Genomic DNA, 22,008 nt, shown 5'->3' on the forward strand with positions numbered 1-22,008 from the left:
TGTTTATGGTTCCCTCTTACAAACAATTTGTGCAACAACAAGAGATCATCATGCACATGAGTGTGATGCATATACTTACCTTGTGGTCTTGAGCTGACTTTTGAGGGAGTAGACTTGAGAAAACGGGGTTAGATAACACAAGAACACTCCTTATAAAGCAGTTTTAAGGAACCACGAGAATACCAAGACTGGGATGACATGTGATGGGTGAGTACTACAAGGTAAGTACTTCATTTAGATATAGATATGTCCCCAAAGATTTAAATATGTGCAATAAATTCCAAGGATTTTTCTCCCCTTAGGCATAGACTCTTTCTCCCCCTGAATCTGATATTGGATAATGGGAGAAGGTAGGGTGAGATAAAATCAGAGCAACTAAAATCAGAACAAAAATAATTGTCAATAGCAATAGCTAGGATCAAACATATTAGCATGTCTTCCCATCTCAAAGAGATGTGACTTCTCTCCTCTTTGTTAACAAGCATCTGTAGGAAGAGCTTTAGATGTGCTCATTTGATAAGCTTTGATGTGCTCTCTCTCCCCTTTGACATCAATTTCCAAGAAGGGTACTTCTGGAACATGAGCCAAGTAGGTGTGGTCCTTGAGAGTCACTACAATGCAGCATGTAGCTTAGGATGCTGATAGAGAGAAGAATCCACTACTGCAGGATGGTCCAAACACGACACTACGATCAGAGACCCTTCGACGAAACTGTGTGCGATGCCATAATCGCAAACGGTGGTGTAAAAAACCGTCAAAAAAGGTGCAAAACATTTGCGATGACAGATGCATCAAACACGGTTCAGATTTTAGTTGCGTGTGCGATGCAGGGCATATGGTTCAGCTCAATTAACTATTTGGGATGAGGAGGAACAAAAGAAATGGGCAGCCAGATGAAGGCGTGTGCGATATACAGCATACGGTTCACTGGGATGAACTGTGTGTGATTAGGCAACACAATGGAAACGGTTCAACTGAACAAGATGTGTGTGATACGCGGCAAACAGGTCCGTAATCTGAAATGTGTGCGAAGACCAATAATAACACAGACGATTGCTGCTAATAAGCCGTGTGAATTGCTCTGTCTACAGTGGAATAACATGTATATATATAACTGAAATAAACATCCAATTACATAAGTGACTATACAGATCATTCGCACACACCTCAATAAACAATTGCATGCCTTCTAACGTAGGAGAAATGATCGTCTAGTCATCTACTTCTTATGACGCTCCCGCCACTGCTATGTGGCTCGATCCCTCGTCTTTGTCAGGAAGAAGACACTTCCTCATGTCAACGATCCGCCTGTACATCTCGTAGCTTGTGTACGCGTCCATGGCCGCGTACTTGACATGTTGTTCATCCAGTCTCTTATGCCACACACTGTGCCAGGCGTTCTTGTCCTTATTGCTCTCATTCTTCATCTTCGCATAGTAGGGGTCGACGATGGCCGAGGCGAGGTCAACCAGGGAGTTCCGTTTGTTTTTGTCGCTGCCCCAGACCTTGCAGTGGTGCTGGATGTTGACAAGATTCGAGCATTTCAAGTCCAAAACCTTGAGCGCTTTTAGATCGTTGGTGGTGTCCACCGTAGCGAAACTGTAGTCGGAGCTGTTGATAAACCTGGAGAAACGCTCGCAAGGCCTTGTGGCAAGGTGGAAGTGGTAGACGAGGACGTCATGTCGCACGCACAACTGGGCGACGGCAACCTTCTGATTGTGCCCGACACGACCGATGGTGTACTCTAGGTCGAAGCCGACCACTCGGTACTTGTCCTCGGCAAGGAACTACTCCATAGTTTGGATGGAGCTCTCCACCGAGACCGGATCATTCGTGTACACCACCGAGAGGGCCTTCCCCTCACGTGGGTGTCCACTACGTGATGCATGGTGAACTGCCCGCCGTTGTCGTTGTCGACCGCTGGGAGCGCCATTGCAGCCACGGGGAGCGCCATTGGAACCGCTGGATGTCCTCTCTGTATGTTTCCTCGTGGGTGTGCTTATTGTGTCGTGTGAGACGAGAGACGAAGGTAAATGGCCGCAGGAATAAAAGGGGGCCGGGCGGCGTGGATTCTCGGTGTGTCCGCATGGCAGTTTTTGCAGCGGGTAACTGCATCGCGTCGCGCCGCGCCCGGCGCAACCGCTTGCACACGAACGTGCGTGATCGTGCGCCGGCCCCAAACACTGGCAGCGCGCGTGGAGGGACGAGGGCAGAGCACCCGGAGGGACGCGAGAGCAGAGCGCGCCGGCCGCCTGAACCGCAAGCAACCACACGCATAGATCAGTTGAACACACAGGAAATGGTCGCCTACAAGCCGGCCGATAGTTACGTCGCTGCGTAGAGAGCGGCCGTGTGGTACCACCTCCGTCTAGTCTAGAGTCTCCTTTATATTCCGTGCCATAGTTTGCCCTCAAATTTAACCAACAAAATGTTAATGCATGTTTTAAAAATTATATAATTGGAAACTATGTTCAATACAAATCCAACTATATAATCTTTGGCGACATGCATTCGTATTTTATTAGTTAAATCATACTTATAAACCAGGATGGTGGTATAGTAGGTAATTAAATCACAAACATTTTTTTATTAACCGTATGTGCACGTGGCCTTTCGTCCTCCTCTCTCACGTCTTGTCACCCCTGCCGCAGATGGCTTACAGCGCAAGCTTGCGCAGCGCACGGGGAAGTTCTTTTTGCCAAACGGTGACGCCAATGAACCGTCGGTGAGCCCATTCCTGCACAACCTTCCCGCCCGACTCGGTGAAATCCCCCGAAATCCTAATGCTTACCGGCCTGCTATAAAAACCCTCATGGCCACCAAGTCCTGCATCGCATTTTCCCCTCCATCCATGTAGCTTATCTCGTCTGCTTCTCCCACAATCGCCAATGGCACCGGTCCGTCGTCGTCGCTCAGCCACTCCGCTGTCATCAGAGGACAGCTCCATCTAGGAGGCTACACTGCGGCGGCGGCGCAGTCCCGGGTGTAGTGTAGTGCGCATGGCGTCCCTGTTGGGTGTGCGCGGAACACCCACCACACGCTCCGCCGCCGGTGCCCGTCGGCAGCTGTTGTCGGCCGCTGTTTTCGCCACACCACCGTCAAAAGCCAGGGCCATCGCCCGCTCCGCCGCCGCGGCCCGAAGGCGGGAGGTGGCCGTCGTGACCGCCACCCCACTGCCGGCCACTATGGCCATCACCTCCTCCGCCACCGTGGCCCGAAGGCGGGAGGTGGTGGTCGTGGCCGCCACCCTGTCGTCGGCCGCCGTGGCCGCCAACCCACCATCGACCGCCGGGGTCATCACCCGCTCCACCACCGCCGCCCGAAGGCGGGAGGCGGAGGTGGATGCCCGCACGTGCGTCAGCGACCTTGCGCGCTACACCGAGTTCCTGCGGGAGGAGGAGGAGCGCCTCGTCCAGCATGCAAAGAGCCTTACCACCGCCGTGGCCACGGCACACGCCGTCTCAGAGGCGAGGAATCAGGAAATCTACGAGGAGAACCACCGCTTCGAGAGGGGTCGTCTGGAGTGGCAGAGGGCATTCAAGGTGAGCGTCACTGAAGCTGCATTAGCGGCAGGCACCGCATTGCGGTTGCCAGCTCGTCGGTAGGCTCCTCCTCCTCCGCCTCTTACTAAGCGCGCTTGGCCGAGGAGAGGCAGCCAGAAGTAGTACAAAGCCCCTCCGTAGTAGTAGTAGTAGTAGTGGTAGTAGTATTTAGGGGCTATTTTGTTCAGTTCATCTGACTATAGATGTGGTGGAACTGTACAACGTACTTAAAATTAGCTAGTATATATAGTTGAACTAGCTATTTCAGTACGTGGTTGACAACAATTGGGGAAAAGTTTGGTCGGTTCAGCTGTCGAGTTGAACTGTTTGTATAAATTAAGAACGACTGCTTAATCTATGAATGAAATCTATGCTTAATTACTGAATTTTAGTTGCAAAAAATAGATACTGCTAGTGATTTTTAGCTTCATATTTTGACAAATCGCAGTGTTACAAGGATTGACAAATCTTACCAAATTGTTTGTACGTGGTTGCACACGGGTCATCTAAAACAACCGTTTGTGTCGAAGGGATGCACAAATCCCGCGTTGCTCTCACTTTGCATACGGGTGTTCTATCTAAAACGTTTGCGATCAAGGGCTGCATAAATCCTGCTCGGCACATTTTCTCTTGGCTTCCTGGGGAAGCTGTCGGTTTGCATACAGGTGTTCTAACTAAAACGTTTGCGATGAGTGTTTTATATTTCAAAACGAATTAAACTTCGGCTTGGGCACCATTAATAGAGAGGATGCGAGCAAGGCGGGCGGCCATGGAAGTCAAAAGGCTCGCTTCCCAGTGAGCCTGCGCAGCGTACAACTCGCACACTTCCCGGTGAGCCTGCGCAGTCGAGGACAGCTTGCACGCCTCTTGGTCAGCCTGCGCAACGGACGGCGCTCACACGCCTCCTGTTCAGTCAAGGTCAAGCAGTTGTCCGCACGGCACCTCCTACAGCCATTAAAACCAAGACACGTGGCGTCACGTGAATGGTTAACAGAATTTTGGATTTACTAGAATTTAAAAACCAGGCATCTTATTGTTTTGCCGGCAATCAACGGTGCCCTGGTGTTTGAAATTCAGTCCCATTTCTTGCATGGGACTTAAGCATGCACCCAAAGACACATATTTGATTCTTCAACCAATTTATATGCACTGGAGCATGTGCATGTAGTTCAAATTTTAATTATGCACATAAATGCATTGAAAACTCAGTTAATGCATAAATATGTCCAAATGAACCCCGAAAAAACACAAAAATTCACACAACACTCCTGTGATTCTATGTAGACACGAGAAAAAATTGAAAGCAATAAGAGGCAATGGATATCGTTTCGTCCCCAAAGGTGGGACGTTCCCTACCGAAAACCATCGTGCTTGTTGTGAGAAGCTCTGGTTTGTGAGAAGCATATACCCAAACCTGCCCCAAATGAGACAAAAATTGTACCACAGCATCTTGATGCCGCTCCATGATAGCATGCCAAGTTTCATGAATTTCAGACGAGTTTTGGATTTCCTAGAATTTAAAAACCAGGCATCTCAATGTTTTGCCGGCAATCAACGGTGCCCTGGTGTTTGAAATTCATTCCCATTTCTTGCATGGGACCTAAGCATGCACACAAGAACACAGATTTGCTTTTTCAACCAATGTGTATGCACTGGAGCATGTGCATGTAGTTCAAATTTGAATTATGCACATAAATGCATTGAAAACTCAGTTAATGCATAAAAATGTCCAAACGAACCCCGAAAAATCACAAAAATTAACACAACACTCCTGTTGTTCTATTTTGACACGAGAAAAAAATTTGAAAGCAATAAGAGGCAATGGATATCGTTTCGTCCCCAAAGGTGGGACGTTCCCTACCGAAAACCATGATGCTTGTTGTGAGAAGCTCCGGTTTGTGAGAAGCATATACTCAAACCTGCCCCAAATGGGACAACATTTGTACCACGACATGTTGATGCCGCTCCATGATAGCATGCCAAGTTTCATGAATTTCAAACGAGTTTTGGATTTACTAGAATTTAAAAACCTGCCATCTCAATGTTTTGCCGGCAATCAACGGTGCCCTGGTGTTTGAAATTCATTCCCATTTCTTGCATGGGACCTAAGCATGCACCCAAGGACACATATTTGATTTTTCAACCAATTTATATGCACTGGAGCACGTGCATGTAGTTCAAATTTGAATTATGCACATAAATGCATTGAAAACTCAGTTAATGCATAAATATGTCCAAATGAACCCCGAAAAAACACAAAAATTCACACAACACTCCTGTGATTCTATGTAGACACGAGAAAAAAAATTGAAAGCAATAAGAGGCAATGGATATCGTTTCGTCCCCAAAGGTGGGACGTTCACTACCGAAAACCATCGTGCTTGTTGTGAGAAGCTCTGGTTTGTGAGAAGCATATACCAAACCTGCCCCAAATGAGACAAAAATTGTACCACGACATGGTGATGCCGCTCCAAGATAGCATGCCAAGTTTCATGAATTTCAGACGAGTTTTGGATTTACTAGAATTTAAAAACCAGGCATCTCAATGTTTTGCCGGCAATCAACGGTGCCCTGGTGTTTGAAATTCATTCCCATTTCTTGCATGGGACCTAAGCATGCACACAAGAACACAGATTTGCTTTTTCAACCAATGTGTATGCACTGGAGCATGTGCATGTAGTTCAAATTTGAATTATGCACATAAATGCATTGAAAACTCAGTTAATGCATAAAAATGTCCAAACGAACCCCGAAAAATCACAAAAATTAACACAACACTCCTGTTGTTCTATTTTGACATGAGAAAAAAACGTCCCCAAAGGTGGGACGTTCCCTACCGAAAACCATCATGCTTGTTGTGAGAAGCTCCAGTTTGTGAGAAGCATATACTCAAACCTGCCCCAAATGGGATAACATTTGTACCACGACATGTTGATGCCGCTCCATGATAGCATGCCAAGTTTCATGAATTTCAAACGAGTTTTGGATTTACTGGAATTTAAAAACCAGCCATCTCAATGTTTTGCCGGCAATCAACGGTGCCCTGGTGTTTGAAATTCATTCCCATTTCTTGCATGGGACCTAAGCATGCACCCAAGGACACATATTTGATTTTTCGACCAATTTATATGCACTGGAGCATGTGCATGTAGTTCAAATTTGAATTGTCCACATAAATGCATTGAAAACTCAGTTAATGCATAAAAATGTCCAAACGAACCCCGAAAAATCACAAAAATTCACACAACACTCCTGTTGTTTTATGTTGACACGAGAAAATAATTTGAAAGCAATAAGAGGCAATGGATATCATTTCGTCCCCAAAGGTGGGACGTTCCCCACCGAAAACCATCGTGCTTGTTGTGAGAAGCCTCGGTTTGTGAGAAGCATATACCTAAACCTGCCCCAAATGGGACAAAATTTGTACCATGGCATGTTGATGCTTGATACGTCTCTGTCGTATCTACTTTTCCAAACACTTTTGCCCGTGTTTTCGACTCTAACTTGCATGATTTGAATGGAACTAACCCGGACTGACGCTGTTTTCAACAGAATTGCCATGGTGTTATTTATGTGCAGAAACAAAAGTTCTCGGAATGACTTGAAACTCCACGGAGCTTATTTTTGGAAAATATTAAATATATTGGCGAAAGAATTAAGGCTAGGGGGCCCACCACCTATCCACGAGGGTGGGGGCGCGCCCCCTGCCTCGTGGGCCCCCTGGAGCTCCACCGAACTCAACTCCAACTCTATATATTCGTGTTTGGGGGAGAAAAAAATCAGAGAGAAAGATTCATCGCGTTTGACGATACGGAGCCGCCGCCAAGCCCTAAACTCTCTCGGTAGGGCGGATCTGGAGTCCGTTCGGGGCTCCGGAGAGGGGAATCCCTCGCCATCGTCATCATCAACCATCCTCCATCACCAATTTCATGATGTTCACCGTCGTGCGTGAGTAATTCCATCGTAGGCTTGCTGGACGGTGATGGTTGGATGAGATTTATCATGTAATCGAGTTAGATTTGTTAGGGTTTGATCCCTAGTATCCATTATGTTCTGAGATTGATGTTGCTATGACTTTGCTATGCTTAATGCTTGTCACTAGGGCCCGAGTGCCATGATTTCAGATCTGAACCTATTATGTTTTCATGAATATATGTGAGTTCTTGATCCTATCTTGCGAGTCTATAGTCACCTACTATGTGTTATGATCCGGCAACCCCGAAGTGACAATAATCGGGACCACTCCCGGTGATGACCATAGTTTGAGGAGTTCATGTATTCACTATGTGTTAATGCTTTGGTCCGGTACTCTATTAAAAGGAGGCCTTAATATCCCTTAGTTTCCGCTAGGACCCCGCTGCCACGGGAGGGTAGGACAAAAGATGTCATGCAAGTTCTTTTCCATAAGCACGTATGACTATATTCGGAATACATGCCTACATTACATTGATGAATTGGAGCTAGTTATGTGTCACCGTATGTTATGATTGTTACATGATGAACCGCATCCGGCATAATTCTCCATCACCGATCCAATGCCTACGAGCTTTTCACATATTGTTCTTCGCTTATTTACTTTTCCGTTGCTACTGTTACAATCACTACAAAACCCAAAAAAATTACTTTTGCCATCATTACCGTTACTTCCATATTACTTTGCTACTAAATAATTTGCTGCAGATACTAAGTTATCCAGGTGTGGTTGAATTGACAACTCAACTGCTAATACTTGAGAATATTCTTTGGCTCCCCTTGTGTCGAATCAATAAATTTGGGTTGAATACTCTACCCTCGAAAAATGTTGCGATCCCCTATACTTGTGGGTTATCAAGACTATTTTCTGGCGCCGTTGCCGGGGAGCATAGCTCTATTCTTTGAGTCACTTGGGATTTATATCTGCTGGTCACTATGAGGAACTTTAAAGACGAGAAAACAAAATTTTATCCCTCAACTACGAGGGGAGGTAAGGAACTGCCATCTAGTTCTGCACTTGATTCACCTTCTGTTTTGAGTAAGCTTGCGACACCTAAACCTGCTTCTGCTGTTAATTCTGATATGTCGCATGTTATTGATGATGCCACTTCTGCTATGCATGATACTTATGATGAAAGTACTTCTATGCTTGATACTACTGTGCCACTTGGTGTGTTTCTTGATGAACAACTTGCTAGGGCTAGAGAGAATGAAATTATTGAAACTGATAATATTGAAGAAAGTGATGATGAAGACTCTCCTAATAAATATGAATTACCTATTGTGCCTGAGGGCTATATTATGGATGAAGAAACTGCTAGAGACTTTCTTGCTTGCAACGATAGGAGTGATCTTAAGAAATTATTAGCTAAGCTAAAACAAAAACTCTGAATGCTAGAATGAAATATTATCCTGCTTATGCTACTTCACCTATCTTCGTTACTGATAAGGATTATGAATTCTCTGTTGATCCTGATATAGTTACTTTGGTTGAATCTGATCCTTTATATGGCTATGAATCTGGAACTGTTGTGGCACATCTTACTAAATTAAATGATATAGCCACCCTGTTCACTAATGATGAGAGAACCCGCTACTTTTATATCCTTAAAATATTTCCGTTCTCATTAAAGGGTGATGCTAAGATATGGTTTAATTCTCTTGATCTTGGTTGTGTGCGTAGTCCCCAGGATATGATTTATTACTTCTCTGCTAAATATTTCCCTGCTCATAAGAAACAAGCTGCTTTAAGGGAAATATATAATTTTGCGCAACTTGAAGAAGAGAGTCTCCCACAAGCATGGGGGAGGCTTCTCCAATTACTTAATGCTTTGCCTGATCATCCTCTTAAGAAAAATGAAATACTTGATATCTTTTATAATGGACTAACCGATGCTTCCAGAGATTTCCTGGATAGTTGTGCTGGTTCTGTTTTCAGGGAAAGAACACCAGATGAACCTGAAATTCTATTGAATAATATGTTGACAAATGAAAATAATTGGACACTTCCTGAGCCAACTCCTGAGCCTATTCCTAAACCAACTCCGAAGAAGAGAGGTGTTCTATTTCTCAGTCCTGAAGATATGCAAGAGGCAAAGAAATCTATGAAAGAAAAAGGTATAAAAGTTGAAGATGTTAAGAATTTACCTCCTATTGAAGAGATACATGGTCTTAATTTACCGCCTGTTGAAGAAATATATGATCTTAATCCATTACCTATTGAAGAAACTCATGGTCTTGATAACCCGACACAGGTAGTGAAGGTAAATTCTCTCTATAGATTTGATGAAGGTGATATTCCTCGTTATAAGTCTGCTAGACAATGCTTAGATGAGTTCGACAATTTTATTGTTAAACAAGAAAACTTCAATGCTTATTTTGGTAGACAATTAAAACACAATGCTTATATGATTGAACACTTGGGTGATTATATGTCTAGAGTTAAAGGTGAACTTAAACTCATTAGTAAACATGCTTCTATGGTTACCACTCAAGTAGAACAAGTACTTAAGGCTCAGAATGATTTGCTCAATGAATTGAATAGTAAGAATAATGATTTTGTTGTTAGAATAGCTACTAGAACTGGTAAAATCACTCAGGAACCTTTGTATCCTGAAGGCCATCCTAAGAGAATTGAGCAAGATTCTCAGAGAAATAATATTGATGCACCTAGTCCTTCTAAAAAGAAGAAAAATAAAAATGATGGGACTTTGCATGCTTCTAGTGAACCTATTGCTGAACCACCTGAGAATCCTAATGATATTTCTATTTCTGATGCTGAAACACAATCTGGTAATGAACATGAACCTAGTGATAATGTTAATGATGATGTTCATGTCGATGCTCAACCTAGTAATGATAATGATGTACAAATTGAACCTGTTGTTGATCTTGATAACCCACAATCAAAGAATCAACATTATGATAAGAGAGACTTTGTTGCTAGAAAGCATGGTAAAGAAAGAGAACCATGGGTTCAGAAACCCATGCCTTTTCCTCCCAAACCATCCAAGAAAAAGGATGATGAGGATTTTGAGTGCTTTGCTGAAGTGATTAGACCTATCTTTTTGCGTATGCGCTTGACTGATATGCGCTTGACTGATATGCTTAAAATGAATCCTTATGCTAAGTATATGAAATAAATTGTTACTAATAAAAGAAAGATACCGGAAGCTAAAATTTCCACCATGCTTGCTAATTATACTTTTAAGGGTGGAATACCTAAGAAACTTGGAGATCCAGGAGTACCTACTATACCATACTCTATTAAAAGAAATTATGTTAAAACTGCTTTATGTGATCTTGGAGCTGGTGTTAGTGTTATGCCTCTCTCTTTATATCGTAGACTTGATTTGAATAAGTTGGCACCTACTGAAATATCTTTCCAAATGGCTGATAAATCAACTGCTATACCTGTCGGTATTTGTGAGGATGTGCCTGTTGTGGTTGCAAACGTTACTATTTTAACGGACTTTGTTATTCTTGATATTCCCGAGGATGATAGTATGTCTATTATTCTTGGAAGACCCTTTTTGAATACTGCAGGGGCTATTATTGATTGCAACAAAGGCAATGTCACTTTTCATGTTAATGGCAATGAGCATACGGTACACTTTCCGAGGAAACAACCTCAAGTTCATAGTATAAATTCTATTGGAAAAATTCCATCGATTATTTTTGGAGGTTTTGAATTTCCTCTACCTACTGTCAAAAAGAGATATGATATTCTTATTATTGGGGATGTGCATATCCCCGTTGAGGTAACATAGTGGTATTCAAAATTTCTCCGGTTCCATGTTATTCGGAATGAGTTTATTAACAAGACCTGATCAACCTTGTTAGTGGATTCCTTTTGATGAGCATGAGATGGATGAAGTTAGAAGGCACAACCTTCTGTACCCTCTCTCTACTTTCTATTATTTAGTTTAAATAAAGTAAAAATAGTATTTTTCTGTCTGTTTTCTGAATTATCCATGCAATATAAAAATACCCCGAAAATAAAAGTTCTCCAAATGCCCTGCCAATTTAATATGATTTTTTCTGGAATATTTGAGAATATCTGGCACTGAGAACACAGCAGGGGGAGCAAGCACCTGGCCACGAGGGTCCAGAGGCGCGCCCACCCCCCTGGGCGCGCCCCCTGCCTCGTGGGCCCATGGTGGCTCCCCTCCACTTATGCCAGCCACTACACACTTCTTATTCCTCCCAAAAAAATCACCATCCAGCTCAAGCACGAGTTCTAGCTCATTTTGCTGCGATTTTTGATCTCCTTGCTCAAAGCACCTCTCACAAAACTGCTTTCGGGAATTGTTCCTTGGTATGTGACTCCTCCATTGGTCCAATTAGTTTTTGTTCTAGTGCTTTATTCTTTGCAAATTTGTGTTGCCTAGGTGACCATGTTCTTGAGCTTGCATGTCAAATTTAATATGGTTCCAAGTAGTTCTAATGCATGATATAGGCTCTAGGCACTTGTAGGAGTAGTTGCTATCAATTTTGTTGAGTTTGGTTCACTTTTAATTGAAGTTACTAAAAAATTCAGAAATTTTGCAGAGGAAGAAATATGTTTAGGAAAATGTACCAAGGTGGTCCCTCAAGGAAGCAAGGACCCAGGCTTGCAATGGTGATGCTAATGATGAACCACCAAGGGACGCCCAAGTGCGGCCTTGTGAATGGCCTTCAGAGGACTTCATGGATCGAGCAGGAATTAAGGAAGAATTTAACGCATATTTGCGTAACGCCGATCTTGTGAGCTTCGAGGCAGAAAAGTGTCGTCAGTACCACTATCTCACTAGTTCCTTTCTGAGGAGGTTTGAATTTTCATCTTCACGCAATTCTCAAACTGTCCTGTTTGATCTTTATGAAAATTCTTATACTATGGACTTAGAGGATTTTACCACTGCTTGCAAACTTCCACAATGGGGTGCTGCTAGTGAACCTCGCAAATCTGAATTTAGAGATTTTCTTGCTAGTATAACTGTGGGGGAATCTAGAGCCATAGCACAAGCTACCATAGGGAGCATTCATTTTCCTGCTATACATTATTTTGCTCTCTTCATAGGTAGGTGCATAAATGGTAAGGATGAAGCATGTCACATGTGTGTCCCTGACCTCAATGTTCTTAGGAGTGTTGTGTTAGGAGATAAACATTATAATTTGGGAGCCATTGTTGCACGTAGGTTGCATCATAATAAATTTAATGGAGATTTCTTTGGTGGAATTTATGCAACCCGTATAGCTAATTTTCTTGGTGTAACCATACGTGAGGATGATATTGAGTTGCCTCCTGCTTATTTGGATTATGAGGCTATGGTTCGTCATCATTTTGTTGAGAGGAACGATCAGTTCCTCCAGTACCGACTAATCTTTGACAGACGACACACCTATCACGTCGCTCTCCCTGTTTCTACTTTCTTTGACTTTCAGGCAAAAGAGAGATATTTTATAACCAGAGAGGAGGCGGAAGAGTATAAGAGGAGGGCTGAGATAGCTCGCCTCCAAGCTGCAGCCCACGATGCAATAACTGCTGCATCTCAGTACGACCCCAACTATAACTTTGGATATCCGCCAGGCCATCCATGGCAATAAACCAACTTAGGCCAAAAGCCTAAGCTTGGGGGAGTACGTATTTCCCACCGACATTACATTTATGTTCACACACTCATTGCTAGTTGTCGGTGCTCATACTTTTTCATTGTACTATCCATGCTAGTTTATTTTCTTTTTATGCTTTCTTCTTGTGTGTTTGATAAACCTTAAGAAAAACCAAAAAAATTAGTTGTAGCTTTTAGCTAGTTTACTTTCTTGCTGTAGTAGTAATAATTAAAAAGAAAACCCAAAAATATTTCATGTTCTTCTTTTGCTTGTTGGGAGCTTTCCCGTGTAAATAGTTTTATTTCTTTTCTTTTCTTTGGGGGTCGATAGGAGAAGACCATGATGAAATTGTTGAAGTGGCTCTTATATGCCTTATTGTTGATTTAACCAAGAGCCCATATGGCCTTGTCTTCTCCTATTTATTGAATGCTCGCAGTTTCCAGCTTAGTCCAATGCACGTGCACTATTATTATTATTCACATCATTCAGTCGTGCAAGTGAAAGGCAATAATGACAATATATGATGAACTGATTGAGATGAGAGAAGCTGGTATGAACTCGACCTCTCTTGATTTTGTAAATATGATTAGTTCATCGTTCCTGATTCAGCCTATTATGAATAAACATGTTTGCAGTGACAATTAGATATTATAGTTGCTTATGCCATGCTTAATTAGCTAGGAGTTTATAATGGTTTACCTTGCGTGCCAACATGCTATTAAAATGGTTGTGATGTGGTATGATAGGGTGGTATCCTCCTTTGAATGATTTAAGTGACTTGACTTGGCACATGTTCACACATGTAGTTGAAACAAATCAACATAGCCTTCATGATATTTATGTTCATGGTGGATTATATTCTACTCATGCTTGCACTCAATGTTCATTAATAATGCATGTTCATGACTGTTGTCGCTCTCTAGTTGGTCGCTTCCCAGTCTTTTGCTAGCCTTCACTTGTACTAAGCGGGAATACTGCTTGTGCATCCAATCCCTTAAACCCCAAAGTTATTCCATATGAGTCCACTATACCTTCCTATATGCGGTATCTACCTGCCGTTCCAAGTAAATTTGTATGTGCCAAACTCTAAACCTTCAAATGAAATTCTGTTTTGTATGCTCGAATAGCTCATGTATCAACTAGGGATGTCCGTATCTTCCATGTTAGGCGGGTTATTCTCAAGAGGAGTGGACTCCGCTCCTCACTCACGAGAAAATGGCTGGTCACCGGGATGCCCAGTACCATGCTTTATGCAAATCAAATCAAAATAATTGCAAACAAAACTCCCCCTGGGACTGTTGTTAGTTGGAGGCACTCGTTGTTTCGAGCAAGCCATGGATTGATGCTTGTTGGTGGAGGGGGAGTATAAACTTTACCATTCTGTTTGGGAACCGCCTATAATGTGTGTAGCATGGAAGATATCGCCATCTCTTGGTTGTTATGTTGACAATGAAAGTATGCCGCTGAAAATATTATTTATCTCTGCTTTAAAATCGAGCTCTGGCACCTCTACAAATCCCTGCTTCCCTCTGCGAAGGGCCTATCTATTTACTTTCATGTTGAGTCATCACCCTCTTATTAAAAAGCACCAGCTGGAGAGCACTGCTGTTATTTGCATTCATTATTGTTAATTTATATTGGGTATGACTATGACTGGATCTCTTTTACCATGAATTACAATGTTTAGTCTGTCCTTGATCTTTAAAGGTGCTCTGCATTTATGTTTTGCGGTCTCAGAAAGGGCTAGCGAGATACCATCTTGTTATATCATATCATGATTGTTTTGAGAAAGTGTTGTCATCCGAGATTTATTATTATTGCTCGCTGGTTGATTATGCCATTAACATGAGTAAACATGAGACCTAAGTGTTATTGTGAATATGGTTAGTTCATAATCTTTGCTGAAAACTTGAATGATGGCTTTACATATTTACAACAACAAGAGCAAACAGAGTTTGTAAAAGTTTTTCTTTATCACTTTCAGTTTATCAACTGAATTGCTTGAGGACAAGCAAAGGTTTAAGCTTGGGGGAGTTGATACGTCTCCGTCGTATCTACTTTTCCAAACACTTTTGCCCTTGTTTTCGACTCTAACTTGCATGATTTGAATGGAACTAACCCGGACTGACGCTGTTTTCAATAGAATTGCCATGGTGTTATTTATGTGCAGAAACAAAAGTTCTCGGAATGACTTGAAACTCCACGGAGCTTATTTTTGGAAAATATTAAATATATTGGCGAAAGAATTAAGGCTAGGGGGCCCACCACCTATCCACGAGGGTGGGGGCGCGCCTGCCCCCTGGGCGCGCCCCCTGCCTCGTGGGCCCCCTGGAGCTCCACCGAACTCAACTCCAACTCTATATATTCGTGTTTGGGGGAGAAAAAAATCAGAGAGAAAGATTCATCGCGTTTGACGATACGGAGCCGCCGCCAAGCCCTAAACTCTCTCGGTAGGGCTGATCTGGAGTCCGTTCGGGGCTCCGGAGAGGGGAATCCCTCGCCATCGTCATCATCAACCATCCTCCATCACCAATTTCATGATGTTCACCGCCGTGCGTGAGTAATTCCATCGTAGGCTTGCTGGACGGTGATGGGTTGGATGAGATTTATCATGTAATCGAGTTAGATTTGTTAGGGTTTGATCCCTAGTATCCATTATGTTCTGAGATTGATGTTGCTATGACTTTGCTATGCTTAATGCTTGTCACTAGGGCCCGAGTGCCATGATTTCAGATCTGAACCTATTATGTTTTCATGAATATATGTGAGTTCTTGATCCTATCTTGCGAGTCTATAGTCACCTACTATGTGTTATGATCCGGCAACCCCGAAGTGACAATAATCGGGACCACTCCCGGTGATGACCATAGTTTGAGGAGTTCATGTATTCACTATGTGTTAATGCTTTGGTCCGGTACTCTATTAAAAGGAGGCCTTAATATCCCTTAGTTTCCGCTAGGACCCCGCTGCCACGGGAGGGTAGGACAAAAGATGTCATGCAAGTTCTTTTCCATAAGCACGTATGACTATATTCGGAATACATGCCTACATTACATTGATGAATTGGAGCTAGTTATGTGTCACCGTATGTTATGATTGTTACATGATGAACCGCATCCGGCATAATTCTCCATCACCGATCCAATGCCTACGAGCTTTTCACATATTGTTCTTCGCTTATTTACTTTTCCGTTGCTACTGTTACAATCACTACAAAACCCAAAAAATTACTTTTGCCATCATTACCGTTACTTCCATATTACTTTGCTACTAAATAATTTGCTGCAGATACTAAGTTATCCAAGTGTGGTTGAATTGACAACTGAACTGCTAATACTTGAGAATATTCTTTGGCTCCCCTTGTGTCGAATCAATAAATTTGGGTTGAATACTCTACCCTCGAAAACTATTGCTTCCCCTATACTTGTGGGTTATCAATGCCGCTCCATGATAGCATGCCAAGTTTCATGAATTTCACACGAGTTTCGGATAGAATTTAAAAGTTAGGCATCTCAATGTTTTGCTGGCAATCGACGGTGGCCTGATGTTTGAAATTCATTCCCATTTCTTGCATGGGACCTAAGCATGCACCCAAGGAGACAGATTTAATTTTTCGACCAATTTATATGCACTGGAGCATGTGCATGTAGTTCAAATTTGAATTATGCACATAAATGCATTGAAAACTCATTTAATGCATAAAAATGTCCAAACGAACCCCGAAAAATCACAAAAATTCACACAACACTCCTGTTGTTCTATGTTGACATGAGAAAAAAAATTGAAAGCAATAAGAGGCAATGGATATCGTTTCGTCCCCAAAGGTGGGACGTTCCCTACCGAAAACCATCATGCTTGTTGTGAGAAGCTCCGGTTTCTGAGAAGCATATACCCAAACCTGCCCCAAATGGGACAAAAATTTTACCACGGCATGTTGATGCCGCTCCATGATAGCATGCCAAGTTTCATGAATTTCAGACGGGTTTTTGATTTACTAGAATTTAAAAACCAGGCATCTCAATGTTTGTCCGGCAATCAACGGTGCCCTGGTGTTTGAAATTTATTCCCATTTCTTGCGTGGGACCTATAAGCATGCACCCAAGGACACATATTTAATTTTTCAACCAATTTATATGCACTGGAGCATGTGCGTGTAGTTCAAATTTGAATTGTTCACCTGAAATGGCTGGAAAACTAATTTAATGTATAAAATGTTCAAACGAACCCTGAATAATTCCAATTCTTTTACGACACACATATAGTTGCATGTTCACTCCAGATAAAAGGTCTAGCAATTCAAACACCGTCCATTGCCGCTGTGACCCCATTGTGTAATTCAAATCAAGATGAAAAATCAAGTAGATCGCACACAGTTTATTATCAGCAACCGTGTGAGATGCCGCACAAAATATCCTGGAGAACCGTCGGTGTATAGTATGCCTATGGCTTACGCGAGAAGGTGCATCGGCTACAGTCCACAGCTGGCGTCTCAAGCACGCTAGCTCGCTCCCCAAATATCATTTCACTGTTCAATCGTCACCGGTGAAAGATGGGCACGTGGACCCGCGTCGTGAGGGCAACTTCGGTGGCCCACTCTGGTGAGAGCGCGGTCGCAGCCGCCATGCGTGTGCTAACAAGGTGCATGAGCGTGGCCGCAATCTGCGACCGGGCGGCAAAGGCAGCCCAAACGGCCGCTGTTCTTCTTAGGTGGCGGCAGCAACATCTGCCTCGGGGATAGGAACTGGCGAGAGCCGCACAACAGCTGTCCGTTCTGCAGCGGCGGCCTTAGCCCTGATGGAGGCCGCCCATGACCATGTCGAGGCCGCCCATGCCAAGCTCATGGCGGTCACCGCACAAATCGAACGAAGCTTCTCCAACAACGGTCGGCAACCCACGGCCGAAGAGCTGGCAATCACCGAGAGCGTTCGAGCAGCCGTCCGTTCCTCCGCCGCATACCTTGCAATGACGGAGCCCATCCAAGCCCAGACCACGTTCGCCCACGCCCAGCTCGTGGCGGCCTTTTCCAAAGAGATGGCGGACGCGGATGGCAAGATGCTTGTCGAGTATGGTGTGATGGATGCCATGGAGCCCCTTCCCTAGGAGACCGTCGGGCGCGATCTGGACATGGAGGCGGCGGCGGAGATCAACGAGCACCAGCCGTAGTAGTACTCTCTGTTTTGTTTAATTAAGAGCACCGGTCTTTAATTTGTTAGAGTAATGTTTAGGTCAGCTAGCTCTGTTTAATTGCTGAACTTGCTCGATTAAGAAGTGTGGGTGTGATGTAGTCTCCTTTGCGTACCCAAATTATGCAATGACGTGGATGACCACTGTAACCATGGAAATTCGAACCAAAACTTTTGGTGTTCAAACTCATCACACATGGGTTAAGCTATCTGAATCGTTTGTGATGTCCACATATCGTACACAGTTCTGAATAAGGGACCGTGTCTGATGACACTTTGCGCGCCAGTTTTTTCGCTGAAGCGATTCCAAATTTTCGGCTTCCGCGGAAATATCTACCTTCCCACCCCCTCCCCCTTACCAAAAGCCACATTTCCCCTCTTTCTGCCTTCCTTTCCAAGTTGAAACCTTCACTCCTTGCTTGCAGTGCCGCCTCCTCGTCGGCGACCCTCCTTCACGCTGCTCGGCCTCCTCTATCCAGGCAGGTAATCCACACCCGACACCCATCCTCCTCCTCCTTCCACATCCCACATGCCCCGACCGCCGGCGCGAGCGCGACACCTTCCACCCAAATCACTGACCCCTCCACCAAGTAAGCGCCGTCCTAAGCCATGGTGCACGCAGTATAGCCAGGACCTCAAGGAGCATTTGGCAGCAGAGAAGCAAATCGCGGCCGCACGCGCGGATGAGGTCGCGATGGCTGCCATTCGTGCCAACCCCCAGATCTTGAAGGAGCACCTTGTCATTTGCTAGCTACGCCAGTTAAGCATGCTCGGTTTACCCGTTGCGTGTGCTGCTCCTGCCTTTCCTTCACAAATTCTAGTGAATTGTGCTATCTAATTTTACCATGCAATCTATTGCTCTAGTGTATATGTTCTATATGTCGTGCAGTGTGGTGCTCACTTATTAACTGTTTTGTTAATTAGTTGTTGTCTTCAGTTAGCTATTTGGTTCAATTCTGCAAATGTGATGTTCAATTCTTCAAGCTGCAATTTTGTATTGTCTTCCATGTGAGAAATAAATCGAATTTATCTTTACCAAATTGTGGGTGCTTCCAGTTATTGTATACCATGTGAGGAATAAATTGAATTTGGCTGTAGTAAATACATGAGAAACAAATACAATTGCTACAATTGGTTGTAGTTAACTGTTTGGTTAACTGTCTGATCTTCTATTAGGAGTATGTTATATTGTGCAATGTGGTGCTCAGTTAATGTTTGGTTCATTTGTTGTGGTGTTTAGTTAACTGCTTGGTTCAATTCTGCAATGCGATGTCCAATTGTCGTGGGTAGAATTTTGTATTGTTGTGCATGTGAGAAATAAATGGAATTTGGATGCACTTAATACATGAGAAACATATACAAGTGCTATATTTCCTAGTTCTTAATCATGCTTGGTTTGGATAAATGGGTTTCCCGTCTGGCTTGAATTAATTTGATGAATCTGTAATGTGATTATTTTTCATCAACATAATTTACTGATAGGATGCGAACCCTTACTTAACCTGATGACTAACTACCTTATATGTGTTGCAGGGAAACAATGGGAAGCACTGAGGTTTACAATCGAGGTTAGCACGTGCATGGTCCGTTGTCTAATAGCACATTATTGTGCAATTGCAGGAACCATTCTAATATTTAGGTTTTTAAAATTTTGGTCTTGCACATGTAGGTCCTACTGTCAGAGGTTTTGACCCACTGTTCGACCCTTTTTGCATATGGGGAAATGAGTTGTCCATGAATATCAATCAAATCAAGAAACTCAGAAAGATTGTTAGGATAAATAAATTAGCGACAAAAAACAACAAGACCTTTTCTGCACAATGAAGAAGACATCAGTTCACTACAAGATGGTACTAACTATTATACCTTGCCTTTTTTTATTCCTTTGCCCCATTTCCAATATAGAGAAGATATTTATGCACATCCTTGTTTTCAGGCCTTTCCAAAGCAGTTCACTGATGATTACCTCTCAAACCACCTCTATGGTCAGTAGGCGAGGAAGGTTTTCATACAACACCCACGGTTCAATATTGAAGTGTTCCTGAAGAGGACGAAGGATGGACAGTCAATCATCCACAGGCACTGGCCTAAAGTTGCAAAGACCTTCAACATGAATGAAGGCTCAATATTCGCCTTCCGCTTCAGGAGTTTTCCAGATGCGATGCATCTGTCTATATACCGTCTATGATGCTAATTTCGAAAGGTTCTACATGTTGCATGTGGAACTTGCTGCTGATGCAGTTGTGTAATGGGGTAGCTGAGTGTTGAAGCTATATCATGTTGTACTCTGATGTATTTCAATTATGAAATTCTGCTTCCTTAATATGGAAATGAAATATATTGTGTGCTTAATATGAAATGTCAATTAGATTAATAAATGGATTATGAATAATCGGATAATTAGCCTACTAATGGTGAATTTGCTTGCTAATTGGGTTTTGCTATTGCAAACGGTTGTTGAAATAATACCGTGGGCGATGACCTGAGGCAACGCACACAGTTTCTAGGAATAAACCGTGTTGGATCAATGAACAATCACAGACGACTTTCTCTTGAAAATTGTTTGCGTTAGGCCACCTTGCACAAACGTTTACCACATAAAAATTGTGTGTGATGGACAACCTTTGCCACACAGTTTCTTCTACGGACCGTGTGTGATACATTCAATAACGCAAACGATTTAACGGGAAAAATTGTGTGTGATGTACCTGTGAACGGAAACGTTTTCCTTGGAGCGACTATATGGGATGTGCATACGAACGAAAACATTTAGCAGGGACTGACTGTGTGGGATGTACTTGCGACCGGAAACAATGTTGTCATATAATTGTATTTTTTAGCTCTACTGTATGTATTTCCGTATTTGAGCGCTCGCCGGTCGCGCACGACCTCATTTTGCCGAACGTGTGTGCCAAGAGGGCATATCCCCGACGGTTTCTGGGTCGTGTGGGAAGGACCCCCCTATCGCCCACACTCACTTGGCGACGGTTCCAAATGTCGTCGCGGAAAGGGGTTAAAAACCGTTCGTTTAGGACCGACGCGCAGCAGTGATCATTGAGTGGAGCTGAAGAAAATAGGCAGTAAGAAATGGCAAAACATTTTCTCAGAGTTGAAATTCGTGATGCCGGTCTGTTTCCGTCGGTAAGTCCGAGATAGCAGAGCCACAGAAGATGCACATCGGTGAGACCGAGCTAGTCTGTGTCGGTTGTACCGATGAACTATATACAAGGAATCCTTGTATTTCGGTTGAGCCGATAGGTTTGGATCGGAGGGACCGAGTTCAACACAGAGTAAAGATTTTGTCAACTTACCTCACTTAGCAAATGAAATCTCACAAGGATTTGCAAGGAATTTTTAGAAAGATTCGCAATGAATTTACAACAGAATCATAAAAGAAAAACAGAAATTGTAAAAGAAATCTAGATGAAGTTTTTTGTTTTAGAGGGAGACAAAATGACAAGAAAAACATGCAAATGGAAAAATCAACTAAGCAAAAGAACACTAGAGAACTTCATCCAGAGATGGTCGGCGACAAAGTCGCCTATGTTAGAGTATATTGACTGAGGAGTCAAGTGATAGCACTTGATCGTAGGTCATACTCATCATTTAAGCTCAAAATGGGGTTGCCATTTTTATTTAAGCATTTTGATGTATTCACATCTTGCTGAGTTGCTTTAGCTCATGACTTGGAGTAAAGCTTCTCTATGATGAATGACATA

The sequence above is a fragment of the Triticum aestivum genome, chromosome 4D, assembly GCF_018294505.1.
Source record: "Triticum aestivum cultivar Chinese Spring chromosome 4D, IWGSC CS RefSeq v2.1, whole genome shotgun sequence".
NCBI classification, from domain to species: Eukaryota; Viridiplantae; Streptophyta; class Magnoliopsida; order Poales; family Poaceae; genus Triticum; species Triticum aestivum.